We start from the raw sequence: 17711 nt of genomic DNA, 5'->3' as shown, positions 1-17711 counted from the left end.
ACTGTTTTGGATTGAAGTGGGGTAGATTGTTCTGGATTTGAGTGGATCATATTGTTTTTGCTTAGAGTGTGCAGGTTGGAGTCGAGCAGATTGTTTTGGTTAGCAGTAGGGCAGACTGGAGTGAGGTAGATTGTTTTGGCATGTAGTGGGAAAGATTGTTTTTGATTGGAGTGGGGCAGATTTGTTTTGGGCAGATAGTTTTGGATTGAAGTGGGGCAGAGTGGAGTGTGGCAGATTATAATGGATTGGAGTGGGGCAGGCTGTTTTGGATTTGAGTGGGGCAGATTTTTTTCGACTGGAGTGGGACGGATTAGATTTAGGCAGATTGTTTTAGATTGGAGTGGGGCAGTTTGTTTTCAGTTGGAGTGAGGCAGATAGTTTTGGAATGAAGTGTGACACAGTTTTGGATTGGAATGGGGAGATTGATTTGGATTGGGTGGGGCAGATTGTTGTGTATTGGAGTTGGGCAGATTGATTTGGTTTTCTGTATTGAAGTGGGGCAGATTTATTTGGATTGGAATAGGGCAGATTGTTTTGGATTTGAGTGGGGCAGATTGGAGTGGTTTGGGTTGAGAGGATTGGAGTGTGATGGGCTGGAGTGGATTGGGGTGAGTGATTTGGATTGCAGTATGGCAGATTGGATTAGACTGGGTGTTTTGAAGCGTACTGCACTATTATGTGTTTAAACATAATTTCATAAAGGACACACACATAAGAAACAATGTTGCTTTGCAATATCTAAAACAAGATGATAGTCATTTTTTGAGAACAGCACCCGCGAGCAAAAACAAAACAGAACATGTATGAAAAGTGAGAAATGAAGACTTGGCAAAATAAAACAAAACATAAACTATAGAAGATAAAACGTTGCAATTTTATATGTCCTGCTGAGCATGCTTTTGACAGTCACAAGGCTTCTGTTTGCAGGGCACTAGAAGTTAAGAAGAACAAAACAGTACCTCAATTGCGTAGGGAGCAGCGGATGACAATGATTAAGTTGACTTAAAAAGTGCTTGTTCCCTGCTCCACGGGCAGCAACGGAAAGGATAATATGCCAAGCATTACCAGTTACAATGCTGTAAAAAGAGTGCCACACAATCCAACAAATTATAAGCTTTGTTGTTTGCAATAGTAACCTGACTCCTCATGTTGGTTGCATCCTAGCGACTGACTAGTATTGCTTTGCCCTAGCACCAGACATAGAATGAGGACTAGATCTACTAGGATTGAGGAGCAATAGCAGTGGAATAGTCCATGCCATCAGGATGCACGTTAATTACGGTTTGTGGTTTCTGATCCGAAGGAGGCCATTAGTATGTCATAACAATTGTCCTTTTCCACTTATGTTTAGACAGAATTTCCCATTATATGATCATTTAAAGATTTGCAGTTAAATATGTTGTAATTGATTTCTCATTTCTCACATTGGCTGCCATACGCTAAAATTGGAATTTCTTTTTCAGTTCCTTTCATTGGGTGGTTTAAGTTTGCCTTACAACCAGTTATCTTCGTTTATGTGACATCTTTATTATTGCATACTTTTCTTTTGAACTAACTTACTTTAGGTCCTGTATTTCTTAATTGTACTTTTACTTGGCTAGTTGTTGCTCACATATCAATTACATTTTCTCTGCGGAAGGTCTTGCAGTTTGAGCCTAGCTCCCAAAGGTGAGCAAATGATTCTTTCCAGAAGTTTGTTTACCTTTGTTGTTAGATTGTGTGCTTTCCAAGAGTTCACCCACAACTCATGTCTAAGTATAGTCTATCTCATCCATAGCTTAGTACTCTATGAACACTCATGAACTGCTACAGCTAGAGATTTGACACACAATTGTGTAAATTAATTGTAAATTTTACTACGTTGATTTATTTGTATCTTATAAACATGACAATACTTCAAATGTATTGCGGGTAATTGTGTTACAGTGTACCTTACCCTAATTACCCTCTACTTTTTGAAAGTAGGCATTGACTATTTGACTAAGTCTTCCAGGAGAATATCTTAGGGATTAGAGTCTCAACTTCTCTTTTTTTCAAAACAAGCATTTATACCCTACCGACCATTATTTCATTCAGTGGGGAAGACATGCAGTCTTCCCATTCATGATGATAAATGGTCTAAAGAATTTCAGGATCTAGGAAACGTATAATAATGTGTGTGTGTGTGTGTGTGTACGTAAGGTCCAGTCAGGCAATACTTCCTGACATAATATCATAGGGCCTGATTTAGATCTTGGCGGAAGGGTTACACCTTCTCAACAGTGACAGAAATCCCAATTGCCGAAATCTAAATACCATTGTTTTCTATGGTATTTAGATTTCAGCGGATGGGATATCTGTCACGGTTGTGACAGGGTAACCCCTCGGCGAGATCTAAATCAGGCCCAAAGCCTCTTTATTAGATATGGATTACATATCACAATTCCTCTTACGTGTGCTCTTTTCTGTCGTGCTTAGAATCTGCATATGGTTTTCAAATTGTTTTTCCTATGGAAACAGCATAATATTCTCTCATTTTAGCTCTGGTCCTGCACAAGAGCGCTTTCCAGATCTGTGCACTCTCAATTGGCCTGTTGCACAACCTTCAATTACTTGAAAGCTTGGATTCGTCTCCATTCTTTAGATATCTCACATTGCCTGGAGGTCAGGTATGCAACCTCAGCTGGGCTGACAAAGCACTGCATCCTTCCCAGAGCTGTACAATGAGTACCACTGAGTTGGATAATAGTAACAAGTGTCCTACTGAGTACAATATGATACAGATTGCAGTAGGAAGTCCCATACATAAATAATGTAATGTCATTGTGAGATTTTTATGTTGCTATTCTATCCTTTTCAAACTCATCCAAGTTATTACTGCATTGGAATCGGCATGATTGTCTACATGTCTAGTGCTGGTGTTTATAGCTACCAGAAGTTTTACTTCAGAACTAGTATGGTGAGATAAAGTGGCATTTCTTTCCCGGAAATTATGTACACTAGCTACTGCCACTTCAGATCGAAAACAATCATGTTTAACTTGAGACACTCTGACTTACCTATCCCACATTAAGGTAGTGTGACAAAGTGATGCTGTACCTGCAATACAGTACTATGAACATATCATACTGTACTTGTCCAATATTGGTGGTAGTGCTGGACACAGTATGCTGTGGCCAGGGGGGTTGTTATTGAACTACAGAGTGATGCTATCCCTTGGAGTTTAAGGTGTGCCGTGGAGTCTCTACTGTACCTAGGAAGCAGCAATGGGTCTTGAGGTCGTAGTGCCCTCCCACCCTACACACCTCTGCAGGTTCCCCATAGTCCCACTCATATCTCCTTCACCACACCATGTGGTGTGATACCTATTTCTCTATTTTTCATCTCTCCTCTTGCACACACTTAGACCATAATTATGAAAAAGTGGCACAGTCCAGAAAGTTACCTTGTCTGTGCTGTGCTACATCACAGGGAAAGAGGAGAAATGTGCCATATTTAAGGCAATTTGGTGCATTCCTCTCCTTTCTCCTGGGCTGCTCCACACTGGGCTGCCTAGCACTAATGCAGGCACCCTTGCACCATGGTTGCTGCATGCAGGATTGTTCTTGTGCAGAAAGGGGCACTTTGCTCCACAGCAACAATCCCCTGGGGCTTATTCCTCGAAATAGGAAAAAAGGAGGAGATATAAAGATATCTCTCATCATTACGCTTCTCCTGGGCAAGTGTATCTTTTGGGCCTATTCTCAGGTTTTCCTTTTCTTGTAAATATGGGAATGCATCAAAGTCCATGGATGTTGTGTGGGAACACTCACGGAATACCCATGGAACACCTCCCTGGTGCAGAGTAATGCAATGCGTGAGCATGAGAGTTATTAGCTCCCTGCTTGAATGTCTAAAAAGGATCACGGCTGGGATGAAAGGCAAACCAAAACTGGAGGAGGGGCCATCTCATGCTGTAACATGAGAAGTGTGACGTAGTGTGATGGCCAACAGAAATGTTCATTTAGTTAAAACACATGGGGAGGAAATTCAGCAAACAAAGGAGAGACATTTCACAAAATGCACCTATAAAAATGAAACATTTAAGACAAGCACAACAAGAAATGAATAGGAAGAGTGGGCGTGGTTAAACACCCACGGAGAGATTACAACATGCTAGAGTGCTTGCACGCTCGACCCTAAAAAGTAGTGAAAACCAGGTCGATGAGAGTATGAGGCAGGAATTTAGGATGGAGAGGGAAATCATGAAAACAGATGAGGTAGGATGGCAAAGGGACTAGAGGTAAGTACATTTTCTCTTTTGAAAGCTTCCTCAGTTTTGTGAAAACTATAAGAAATATCTAACGTATGACACTTTTTTCACTTGTGGCCGGTCACATTAAAATGAGGAGATGTGTGATCCTTTTAAGTTTTTTAGAGATAAAAATGTCACCGATATCGATCAAGTTTTTAAGACTCAAGGTTTTAGAGTCTACCTAAGAGAGAATGCACATCCAATTTTAGCATCAACTGCCACTCACATACAAAACATGGCACGCCCCTAGTAGGACCCGTAAACCTGAAGGGTGGTGGGAAGTAAATGTGGACTGAGGTAGGGGAGCGAAAATAATACACAAATATTACAGTACTAGGGCAAGACCGAGTCTGAACGTGGATGCAAAGAGATGGGGCAATGACAGAAAGTACAAACAAACATAAGAATTGATGCTGCAAACAAAACATGGGGTGAGTACGGCGGGAGTGTGCTCAGACCGTGCCTCGGGCACGGGGTGCTACATGCTGTGGCCATGTTACCTTGTTAAAACTATTGGGCAAATTTACAAGCCCCTAGCACCTCCTTGTGCTGCCCTAGTGTATTTTTATTTATTTTTTTACACTAAGGCGGCGTCAAGGACACCTTTTCCATTGCGCGTAAGCATTGCGCCACTTTGTAAACCCTTGTGCCACATTATGCCTGCGCCAGACATAATGTATGCAAGGGGGCTTTCCCCCGTTAGGAGGCCCAGACAAACAGCGCAGTGAAATGTCAGAGATTTCACTGCACCATTTCTCCGGTCATTTTTAACGCCTGCCCAAGGAAGGCATTACAGACTGGCTAAAGTCAACTTTCTTCTTCTGATGAGCAGTCCCCTCCTCCTTGCAAGCTTTTGTGTATTTCTGCAGATGTTTGTATTCTCCTCTCCTAATGAAAATAGTCATTATCTTGTTAGCTGCTGCGGTGTACCAGCTTGAATTTGCATTTCTCACAAGAATAAAATCATGCAGCACAAACAATACTTGTCACAGGCAGCGTTAATTGGAAACAACACCAGCTTGCAAGCAGAACCAACACAATGGGAGCTGATCAGAGGTTTCCACCCTCTGTGATGGCGCAGCACCGCATCCTCCAGTCTTCCGAGGAACATGTTCATCTCGCATCCTGGTGCAGTGTAGGCAGGCGCATCCCAGCTGGTGCCGGATACCACACACGCACACCAATGGTGATTTCTCTAAAAGACGCACCGAAAGTTGGAGAATTGAAAAAAAAAAATTGTTATACACTGCTGTGACCTGATCACTTGTGATATATGTAAATACATAGCTAACCATACGGTGCTTAACTTGAGTGAGTTAACAGCAAAGTGTTCTCACTCATACCGTTAATGCGCTTCGTCATACCGGAAGCCATTTATAGACCACTGATCTGGCAAGACAACTGTCTCAGCAGACTTCTTAAAATATATTTAGGGGGCCCGGGTCAACAAATTCTTGCATGGCCCCTCTCTGGTTTTCCAGCAGCACAAGCACCATGTGCAGAGAAGAGCACTTGAACATTTGAAGGCTACGCCTGCGTTTGGCGCCACCTAGTGGCAACTGCCTTTGCCTGTCACTTTGTGAATAGATCACAAAAATCAGGCAAGGCCTGCTTTGGGGATTTCTAAATTCATTTGCCAGCAGCTGTGTGGAGGCTTGAAAAGTGCAGGGGCTTGGCCAAACAGCCCCGCCGGCTCTTCCCTTGTGAGAAAGGCCTATCTATTAGTAAGTTTTCTCACACTCTGAGTACAAAGACTGAGGGCATGGTTTAGGCTCTGAGTGGCTGATTTTCTACCTTACATTTTGGTGAATTTTCCCCTTCGTTCTCAAGACAGTGTTTGAAACGCCTGGTGCACACTGGCGTCACTAGAGGACGGCTAGAGGGGCCTGTGCTCCAGTTCAATTTGTCTTTGAGGCCTGCCAGCTTGGGCCCCACAACCACAACTGTTAAATGGTCCAGGAGGCGACGTAAACTTGGCCCACTACTTTTTACTGGAAAGGAGTGTTGTTTTGTTTTAAGTATTTAAATGTGACTGTATGCATGCGTGCTTTTGTGTAGATATATACACACACACACACACACATCTATATACCTAAATATATATGACTATATAAAGTCAGATTTAAAGCTTAAACATTTTAGGAAAACGTGCATTTATGCATGTATACATATATGTGCACCCAATGCACGCACCTGCATTCTTTATGATGGACCTATGTGGGTGGCCTAGCAGTTTTATCTGTTATGCAGTGTCTGCCTCCATCCCCCTCTTAAATTGACTTCTGGCGATGCCTCTGCTAATGAATGGGGGCTGTTCCGCCAAAGCACAGAGGATACTTGAGTAACGAGCCTGTGTTGATCAGAGGTGAAGCCACGTTGCGCGGATACTTTTGGCAGAAATTCTGCTAATGCTTAGGGGTGACCCCGAACGTTGCCAACCTTTTGTGGTTATTTCTGGAACATTTTAAAGTCACTCGTTTGCTGCGAACGCTAATGGTCTGTTGGTTTGAGTAAATGTATCCGTAAAACTGAGGACAGATATTATGGGAACAATTGGTGATAGTATTGCAGTCACATTGATCTTCTGCTAGAAAAGGGCCTTACTTGGGTGTTGACGGTAATTAAAAGTCACACCAGCCTCCCAAACAAGATATTAACTCTGGACCAACAAGACTAAATGTCAGAGCAGGAAATGCCCTGTGTACAGAGGATATGTTTAGACATGGTCTCAAGCGTCATCTGCCACAGGTTTAAAGCTATACCACACTCATTAGGCATACCTAGGGAAATCAGTTTGGATGGGTAGTGGTCCCACTAGAAAGGTACCTGATCTGCACTTTAGGTGCTCCTGATGGAGCAGGCCCAAGACTGATTTGCCTGTTTCTGTTCTCTGCTTGAGTTGTACAAGAGACAAACAAAGATGGCCTGGATTGCGGCTTGAGTGATCTCTGGTTGCTGAGATTTGTAAGCATTCTTTCCATTACTTCATTGTTAGTCCTAAGAAGCATTAAGGTGAGGTTGTGAACCTTAAGGTTCCGTGGCAAATGTGCTGGCTGCTGTAGGGCTAATACACATCTAAGTTGTGTTATTGGAGTGTTCCCCAAATTGTGGCTTGAGACTCTTCTTTACAGCACATGGCAGAAGTTATCTACCTGCAAATAGTAAGGTTGAGGATCTGTGGAGTGGAAAATGGGAGGCTTTTCTGTTCAACAATAACAGGTTCATATTGTTGTAGTTCAAGACATAGTGTTCCTATGGTCCATTTCTCTCAACCTTTATAAATGCCCTTGTTAAGCCAGTTGGGGGTTATCAAATGGGTTATGGACCAAACAGTCCCCAAATTAAAGTCGTAAGTCTATGAAGGATTGATGAACCCACCAAAATGTCTAATGCATGAAGGTCTGGTCCAATTTCATATGTTGGTTAAATATGTAGAGTTGACACAGAGAGTCAAGAATAATCAATCAAAACGTATTGTTTATTGATGCACTTATGCATAAAAAGCCACTGCAAGCCACTGTAAGCCGACACGTGTTTCGCCCCCTGTGGTGTGTCAACCTGGAGCTTTTTCAAGGCTGTAATGATAATAACAGAGCAATGAGTTACTAAGGACTGTTGGAAAACGTGGTTTTATATAGCCTGTGATGTCAGTGAAAAGGGAGAGGTCCCCCGATGTACCTTGTGCGTCCAGTGGAATATAGAAGAAAAAGAAAGGAAAGAAAGGTGCAGTCTAACACCTCTTGTGAACCTTATAACAAAATGTATCTAGGTACATGGGAGAATCCCGAAGTAAGTTATTTCCCCAGAGTCGTTGGTGGCACATGCAAATTAAGAACCCACGATAGGTGAAGCAGATGCTGACACAGCGTGTAGCTAGTCCAGGTAAGTAGCATTTCTTTCAATGGGTCTATTACCGCATGTAATAGATATTCCATTACTGCATGCAGATAAGGTGATTGTAGTCAGAAGCATCACGTACCAAATGACAGTCACTTCGGTGATCCTTACAATTGGGCAATATTCTCAGTCTATATGTATGAGAGAAATACATACAAATGTAGTCTAGTCTGACAATATGTTCATAAAGAGCTGTACAGATACATTATTCTGCAGAGATGTTCAAATAACTTAAACATGTTTATAAACATCAGTCAATGTATTCATGTTGATTGGAAAACATCCATGGTTCATGTAAAGGTTGTTGGGCCATAAATAAAGTATTTTTGTGTGCTGGGCATTTATACACATTAATCTTACTTAAGAAAAATAAAGGCAAGCATTTTTCTTATTGGATTGGCTATCATACAAAGTTATTTCAAGAACATACATGTTGTTGTACCATTAGTGAAGCATTAATAGGGCAAACACGATAATTCTACATGAGGAAATAAAAATTGCCCTTTTTAGTTAAATAGTAAGTGATCCCAATTGTTTGAAGATGATGTTATTAAGTTATTAGTACGACATTTGTACGTGCTAATTTCACGTGCGCCAATCCTATGTAGGGGTATGAAAGACACAAAACAGCGAGTCAGTACTACTTTTGCCCATCTTAGTTGGATAATAAAGGATCCCGGGGAGGCTCACTGTCCATGATACCGACCGTGTAAATGCGGTAGTGAATTATTAGTAAACTTTTGTCATACGTGCTATTCCCGTGTAAAAATATAATGAAACAGCCAGGGCTAGCCTCCTTAAATAATGGCGCCAAAAGAGAAAGCTCATGTTATTATTGTCAATTGCTTACCGGTTCTGCAAATACGATACTGTCAAGTATCGAAAAAGGTCATCTTGGACCAATTCTCCCACTGGAAGCTCAGCGTGTTAGTCCCGTGCCATCTTGGCTGAAGCCTGAGCCCGTGGTCCTACCTTTGTTTCATTAGCACGGATGACGATGGTTGTGGTTCGGTGGAAATGGTGGCCATGCTGGAAAGGTGTATTAGAAACGAGAAACTAATTAATAGCAGAGGGGGGAAGAGAAGGGAAATATATTTGTGCATTTATGAGAGAGCTACAGGAGCTTTTATCGTCCCATATTAAATATGGACATTGGCAGCAATCAACAGTAGCGTTACCATTAGTCCCTATTTTTTCAAAGGCATCGGTCTTTACGTGTTCCCAGAAGCGGGCATTATAAATCAAAATAAGGAACATAGTTGGTCCATCTATGATCATGCTTATAATTACGGTTTACTTAATTGGCCTTGTTCTTCATATAGGATACGTGCCCTCATATGATAGTTCAAGGTACAAATGTTGTTGTATAATATGTGATGTGAGAATGGGAGGATTATGTAGTCTTGGTATCAAATGTGGGTATCGCCCATGGTTAAAGGTTGATACCATATTTCTTCATGGTACCATAAATATTTTATTGCATGTCAACGGTTCAAAATGGTATCCTAAGGTAAGGAGGATATTGCACGTATACAAGATTTCACTGAAACATTTTTGGCATAATGTTTAACGTCTGCTCAGAGCAGGCATTAAAATGATGCACCCATATTAACCTATGGGCCTCCTTGTGCTTTGCTCCACTAGCGTCAACATTTTTGACGCTAGTGGAGAAAAGCGCCACAATAGCATAAAAAATTCTGACGCTATTGGCCTAACGTGCACCATGGTGCGTCGTATCATAAATACGGTGCACATGGTGTCATTAGGTGGGGCAGTGCCGACGCAAGAAAACTGGTGAATCACTATTAATGCACCAGTTTCTTGTAAATCTGACCCTAAGTGCAATGTTATAATTGATGAAAAACAGATATTTGAGCAGGTGCCCAGCAGCATCGGATGTATGATACTTTCCTATCAATAGCTCGAAGTCTAGAATCGCGTAGTCATTGATACATCCTTAACATGGCGCCACTCTTACTTGATTTCCTTCATATTGAGGGCAAGAATACTAATGATATCTTATACATCGGTCATCAATTTCTTTGCAACAATAGGAAAAAATTGCAAATTTGCTGCAGTATCATCACAATATGGCACAGACTTGTATATTTGATGCATGGTTGTAGCAGAGCATGAGAGATTTGCAGATGCACTGATCTACAATCAAAATATGACACCGACATGCAAATGTATTGTGTAAACAAAAATCTTTCCAGTCCAGCAGCTCCACTGCATTGGTGAGCCTTAATTATGGGCCCCTGTCACACTCCTGGATCCACTTTCTCTGGTTCATTGGATCAGTGAGGAGAGTTCTCGCTGGTTCCTCTCTGAACCGCAGTAATATCATAAATATGTGTTTCAGTGCTGACCCCACAGCATAGGGGGGCATTTCCATTACACTTGTCAGGCATGAAGGCAGCGTCAGGAGGCAGCATCCATCTGATCCTGGCGCTAAATGGAAAATGTACCATAAGTCGCAAGGGAGCAGACTCCGCTGCAGTGCCTTAGCACCGACTGGATACTGCTGGCAGGGAGCTCACCCGGTTTGAATCTTGTATATATGTTGTATATATATATATATATATATATATATATATATATATATATATGCATATATATATATATATATATATATATACGTATATATATATATATATGGTGAGCAGCTGATAACCTGTCCTAGCTTCATTCCGACATTCACAACCACTGCTCTCGTATAACATAGACAGAATGAGGGGGGTTTAGGGAGAGTGTCTTCCCAGGTATTACACTTAAAGCCAGTTGCAGTGAGTAGAAACAGAGACGGTGGAGGTGGAAAGGATAAGCAAAAGACAAGCAAACTATTATAATACAGAATCATATAATACAAACATGATACAGGTCTGAGTAGATATCATGCAATAGTATTATGGGTGAAATATGCATTGTGAGACTGTATCATCTAAAGCCTCAAGTGGGAGGTATGTTTGGCTATTAAACACTTGCTGTGAGACAAGTGAATAACTGTAATGCCCTGTGTCGTGGAATAATAAAGCGGGTGAATTTACTGTTGGTGTGGTAGCGAAGCAGGGGATGCCGTATACTTTGAAATCAGTTCTGGTTAAGTTGTGTAAAAGTTGTCCCATGGCTAGGACAATGCCATAATTGGACAAACCACTGTGCCATGGTGGGTTTATTCATTCAAGTCTTTGTATAGCATCCACATTTCTTTGCAGTCATTTCAAAGCATGCCAAAGAACATGGAGGTCGGTAAAATAAAAGCTGTTATGCTCATGCTGTTGGCGTCATGAGCTGAAGAAGCCAAGCCGAGTGCAACTGGCTAAGCCCCCGAGATGGTCCTCGCTCGAGACTTCCAAGATAGTTAAATTCTCAGAGTGCTCCAGAATCTCAGGAAGAAATCTTCACTTCTGAGGGGGTGGGGCTGGGGGGGCGGGAACGATGAAGTTCCAGATAGTATAGTAGTGTGGGATATTTCACCGAACCACACATATTTTGTATTGAACATGAAGAGATCTGCAAATCAAACTACCTGAATTTTGTATTGTGTTTAAGGGAAACTTCCACTGATGCACTGCTGATCTGTTTTGCGCATGGAGTGCTGAATCAAGTGGTTTCATCAAACCACCTATATTTTGAATTGAATGTGCAAGGATCAGCCACAGAACTTCCTATGCTTTGCATTGAATATAAAGGGATCTTCTGCCAGACTCACTGTATTTCTTAATTAGGGATGGGGGGGGAACTTAAATCAAACCACATGGATTTTACATTTTATATTTAGGGCTATTTAGGGTTTTCCATCAAACCAAACATCTATCTCAATGAGAACAAAGGCATCTTCCATTGACATTGAACTAACTGTATTTTGTGTGAGTACAAATCGATCTTTTATCGCACCACCTGTATTATGTATTGAGTAAGGAGTGGTGTTCTACTGACACACCTGAATTTTTTATATTAAGTATAAATGGCTCTTGCATCACACCACCTGTGTTTCGTATTTATTGAAGAGGAGTACATCTCTAAGCCACCTATATTTTGTATTGAATATTAAGGGATCTTCCATCAAACCACTTGGATCTCATATTTAGTACAGAGGGCTCTTCCATCTGCCCATATTGAGTATGAAGGGATCTGATCCAGAACCACCTGTATTTTGCATTGAGCACGAGGAATGTTCAACTGACACACTTGATTTTTTTTTATTAAGTACAAAGGTCTCTTTTATCAAACCACCTGTATTGAGAGAGGAGGAGTATTGCACTGAACCACCAATATTTTGTATTGAGTATGAAGGAATCCTCCATCAAATCACTTGGATCTCATATTTAGTGTAGAGGGATCTTCCATCTGTCCATTTGTATTTCATGTTTAGCATGGAGGCTCTCCCATAGAACCACCTGTATTTCATACAGAGTATGAAGGGATCTGACACTGCACGGGCTGTATTTTGTGTTTTGAATATGAAGGGCTCTTCCATCAAACCACAAGTAGTTCATATTCAGCTAAGAGAGACCTTCCACTGAATCCCTTGCATATTGCCTGGTGAGATGACATATTCAGGTGTGTCCGGTCCATCTTTGTCATCTTAGCATTATCCCTCTAAGTAGAACCAAGTACAAAGAATACAGAATTGAAATTGTTTATTTCTCTCATTAGCCACAAGTGCATGGCCTTCATGATAGACATTGATGTGTTGTGTCTTTTGGAGAACACAACTTGCTGATGTGGCAAGCGGTATGGCTCTGAACCCTCTGTCATAGAAGTTGATATTAGTTGTGAGTTTAGTGTAGATAGTATTACGTTAATCAAGTTTCAATATTGCTATCAAAAGAAGTAATGAAGTACAGTACAATAGGCTGAGCATGGCATGAAGTCCTGGTAGAAAGTGCATGTGTCGTAAAACAAAGTATGACTCCTTGAAATTGAAGGTTGTAGGACAATCTCTAAAACAACCATAATAACAGAGTCATCCGTGACACAGAGATTACACAATTTGTGGATGGGTGGTGTTGGTGATACCATAAATACTGGCTATTGAAAGGAAAGAAGAAGTTCATCTGTATAAGTTCATGAGTAGTGTGAGACCCCCCAATGTGTTATTTTTCTTGGAAGCAATGAGGCAGACTTTTTGTGCTACATTTGTGTAGTGTCAATGACAACCTGACACAGTCATAGGTTGCAGCTGGAGTCGTCTCCATCATATGGAAAACAATGTAATCATCTAATGACTAGAAATTAGTGGTAGGCTTATTCAAGCACATTTGTCTTCAGGTGTTGCTTCCATTAACAATGCTCTTGGACATTATTCCAGTCAATCTGAGACGTGAAAAAGGCTACCTACGCTACCTAATATTCTGTGATGTTCATTAAAGGTCAAAAACATTTAGAGAGTTGTGGAGCAGACTATGAGTGTAAATTGGTAGCACTCTCACCCAACCAAATTGGCACCTCAGCTGGCATACACCTCTCAAAGGTGGCCCATGCACCTCTTGACTGCCAGGTCACAGTGGCAGTGACCTGCCCTATGAAAGAAAATGACAACCATCACTAGTTTTCCCTATACTCACATAACAGTGCCATGTAGGGAAAATGCACAATGATCCCCTTTTGCAGCAAGTAGAAACTTCCTGCATCCGAAGGCCATTGTTTTCTTTTTTTCTGAAACTTGCTGTGAAAGTTGAGTTTCAATACACAAAAAACTTTACTGAGTGGGAGCATTAAACACAGTGCCCACTTGGCAAAGGATCAGTTTCTTTAACGGAACTGCTTCAGTTGCACTCTTAGTGAGGATCTTTAAATAAGGTGAGTGGTACACCACCAAGGGAGCATAGGCAATAGCTTATGTTAGCCTTGGTGGGCTGAAGGCCACTCATAAGGCTCTGTATGAGCCTCATAGTTCTGTCCACCCTAGTACTGTCCAGGGGTGGCATGGCTAATTCAGTGTAGCGTAACCATGAAGAATTCCCTATGAATTCAATGATATTACACTTGAATTACATGAGAAGAGTAATTCTGCATTTAGTGCTAATTCTTAGATTATAAATGGCCCCTTGCACACAAAATGAATGGGAGGATGTATTTTGTGACATAAAATAGTGCTAAATGCAATAGAACATCAATAGTGAGCATGAGCAGCAACTCACTTTCACTTAATGTACTCTTAGGTTAAGATTTACCCCCAACTTACTACCCGTATTTAGCACTATTTTCTTACATTTTCCCCCATATTTCTCTAAGTACACAAGCAGAAGTAATTATGTAATGATCAGTAATTTTTCTCCAAAGAGTAATGGAGAATTACTTAAATGACTTTATTACTCCGGCGTAATCGGAATACTGCCCATGCCTAGTAATTTCCTTCTTTTGTCACAAGCTTCTCTAGGGCCAAAAACCCTCTGGGATTTGGGTGTTCCAGTGTTTCCAGCCTTGGTAATTTTGGGGTCGAAATCACCAAACCACTAGTAGTTGTCTAGAGCAGTATCCCCAAAGGATACCACTCCCAGTGTGGTATTTCCATCTGCAGTTTATGTAACCAATCCATCTCTTTCTACGGAATGCTCCTTGTGACATGGAATGTGGTGATGGAGATTCTAAGAGGAGATGGTTGAGACTGGGCTAGGAGGAAGATGATGTGAGGAGAGCTGTGGGCTGTTTTTCCTGTGGATGAGATATTTATCCTGGACTTAAATAAAGACAACAGAACACATCGACTATGGATATCTTTATTACACTGGCGACGAGGATGGGATGTGTTCAATAGGATATCTCAACACAGCAGTCCTACCATTGGATCTCCTTTGACAGTTGGATCATATCTTACTAATTTTATAATCGCCTTCTGGTGAGTTCATCCTGTTCTTTTTTAATATATTTTGGATCATTCAAAAGAGAAGGTATTGAGGATATCGATATAAAAATAAGGAGAAAAGATGGATCTTAAGAGACTGTGAAATTCTATTATTCTAATAAGTTCCTGAAGAAAAGCTTTATTTGAATGTTGTTATAAAGCGTATTGGAGTCTAAGGATTTGTTATTGACTTTCATTGATTTTACGCGCTTTAAACAAGGACAAGACGTTTCTTAAACAGGACAAGCGCGTGCAACTCCTCGGCGTTTTGTTTGTGTTTAAAATTAACTGGATTCTTGCCACGAGCGCTATCACGCTCCATCTCACTTCAGGCATCCTCGTGCGCCCTGCACTCGGGCGCGGCGTGTTTGTTTAGCGCAAGCTCTTTCAGTTTCCTGCTTTCAGCGCGCGGCACATTGTCTGTGCCTCGTTTATTGTTCGCGCGTTTCCGTTTATTGATTTTTAACACGTTTCACAGTTGAATACTGTGAACGCGTTAGTTTCAGTATCTAAGAGGATACTGATTACTGGAAACCGGAAGTAAGAAAAACAATAAGCAAGAAATAAAATTTTACTCACCAGTCAGTCTCACCAGCACCATTCTGCCCGGCTTGAACACAATACAAGATGAACTGCCTTTAGAAAATGATCTTCACGTTTGAACTTTACTAATGAGTCTGATATTTTACAAAACATCTTATAGTAATTGTATGGAAATACATAAGAAAATAACAATAACATAATATATATAAGGAAGAACATTATTTTTATTTTATTTTATTTCATTATTTATTTATTTTTTATTTTTTCTGTACAAAATAATGCAAAATATATCTCCACCTCCGTTTTTCTTGACAGTACCTGGCGAAGCGCCTAGTATATGGTCAAAATGGAAAAAGTATTTTCTGCACTATAAGTAGTTCATCATTATCAAATGAGAGGAAAGTTTCTCTTCTCATGCATTGTTTAGGATGTGAAGGACTAGAAATTTTTGAAACTTTACCTGAGCCTGAAGATGATGGAACGGACTTAAATGAATTTGAACTTTGCATAAAAAAACTAGATCTGCATTATCTTCCTAAGATTAGCACGATTTTAGAGCGTTATCACTTTGGTATGCGGGAACAAGCCCAAAATGAATCTATTGAAGAGTACATTACTACCTTAAGAAAATTGGCAGCTACATGCAAATTTGGATTAACGCTTGAAGAACGTATAAGAGATCAATTCATGCTTAAATGCTTAAGTGACAAAATTAGGCAAGAACTTTGGAGTAAGGATGATCCATCTCTGCAAGAAGTTGTGACAATTGCCAAAAGTGTGGAACATACCTTAGCATGTGTGGGGGAATTGGAAAGAAAAAAATGTCCTCCAGTAAATAAGATATTTCCTAAAAATGAGAAACAGGAAAGACACGCATTAGAAACCGAAGGAGGAAGTGATGACACAAAACTAACACAAATTCAGAGACCTAAATTCAAGGATACCAAATGCTTTCGGTGTGGAAATTTTGGGCATTTCGCATCTTTCAAAAAGTGTCCTGCTATTAATGCTATATGCAAAGGATGCGGGAAACGTGGGCACTTTGCCAAATGCTGTAGGTCACAGAAGGATTCTGCAGTCAAAATGATACAGGACTGCATATTGATGGTTGATGAGCAAGGAAAAACGAAGAATTATCCGAGAGACACTGTAACAATATGTGGTATAAAGTGTGAAGTTCTCTTTGATTCTGGAGCATGGTTAACCTTGATGTCAAATGAGATATTTGACAAGTATTTGAGTCACAACATAAAATTGGAAGATCCTGATGTAATCCCAGGGGGTTATGGTGGTCAAACCATAGAGATAAGGGGATACTTTGAATCTGAAAATATCTTCAAGTCAAGCTCCATTAGTGCCAAGATCTATGTTCCAGTAAAAGGGGACAGCGTCTTAAGCTGGCCTCATCAAAGAGAACTCGAGGTTATCTTAGATCCTAATAACTCTACACCTGTTTTGCTAAAAAAAGACTTTGTTAAGAATATGTGTGGTGTGTGTGAAATATCTACAGATGTCAATAAGGAAAGTGTACCAAACTTTGTGCATGAATTCAGGGATGTGGTTAGTGACACTCTAGGGTGTCTCACCAAATACAGTATGTACATCACATCAAACTCAAAGATGGTGCAATTCCTGTGGCTTGTAAGGTACGGCCAATACCGATTTCTGTGAGGGATGATGTGGAGAAAGAGTTGAATAATCTGTGTCAGAATGGGATCATTGAACCTGTTGAGGCTTCAGAATGGGTTTCTACCATTGTGGTCGCACATAAGCCCTCGGGGGACATCAGGCTGTGTATCGACTTAAGGAATCTTAACAAGGCTGTTGTGAGTGATCTACTTCCACTTCCTAATATCACAGAAATGGTAACTCTTTTGCATGGTGCCAAATATTTTAGTACATTAGACTTAGCTTCAGCCTATCATCAAGTGATGCTTCATGTAGATTCAAGGGATCTCACTACGTTTATCACACCTTTTGGAACGTTTAGATATATAAGGATGCCGTTTGGGCTGGTATCAGCTGCATCAGTGTTTCAGCGGTTAATGCATGATCTATTTAGTTCTTAGAAAGGTGTGAAATATTTTCAAGATGACATTCTGGTATATGGACGAACTAGAGAAGAACATGAAGAAAGGGTTAGGAGAG

The 17711-nt window shown here is 40.7% G+C and overlaps 1 protein-coding gene and 1 long non-coding RNA gene across 2 annotated transcripts in view; one reads left to right on the top strand and one right to left on the bottom strand.

Annotated features, from left to right (window-relative positions):
- The window catches only part of ASTN2 (astrotactin 2), a 2164803-nt gene that overhangs the window by 1636653 nt on the left and 510439 nt on the right, over positions 1-17711 (top strand). The window lies entirely within an intron of this gene.
- LOC138301248 (uncharacterized) overlaps positions 7731-17711 on the bottom strand; it is an 88505-nt gene continuing 78524 nt past the window's right edge. Inside the window, exons 2-4 of the long non-coding RNA XR_011205070.1 lie at positions 9021-9199; positions 8253-8301; positions 7731-7848 (exon numbers count right to left, since the gene is read on the bottom strand). This is a non-coding gene — a long non-coding RNA (uncharacterized lncRNA). The remainder of the gene's footprint in view (positions 7849-8252; positions 8302-9020; positions 9200-17711) is intronic.

This window comes from Pleurodeles waltl, chromosome 6 (genome assembly GCF_031143425.1).
Source record: "Pleurodeles waltl isolate 20211129_DDA chromosome 6, aPleWal1.hap1.20221129, whole genome shotgun sequence".
NCBI lineage: Eukaryota > Metazoa > Chordata > Amphibia > Caudata > Salamandridae > Pleurodeles > Pleurodeles waltl.
Note: the sequence above shows the minus strand (reverse complement) of the source record. Positions and strands in the feature narration are given on the sequence as shown.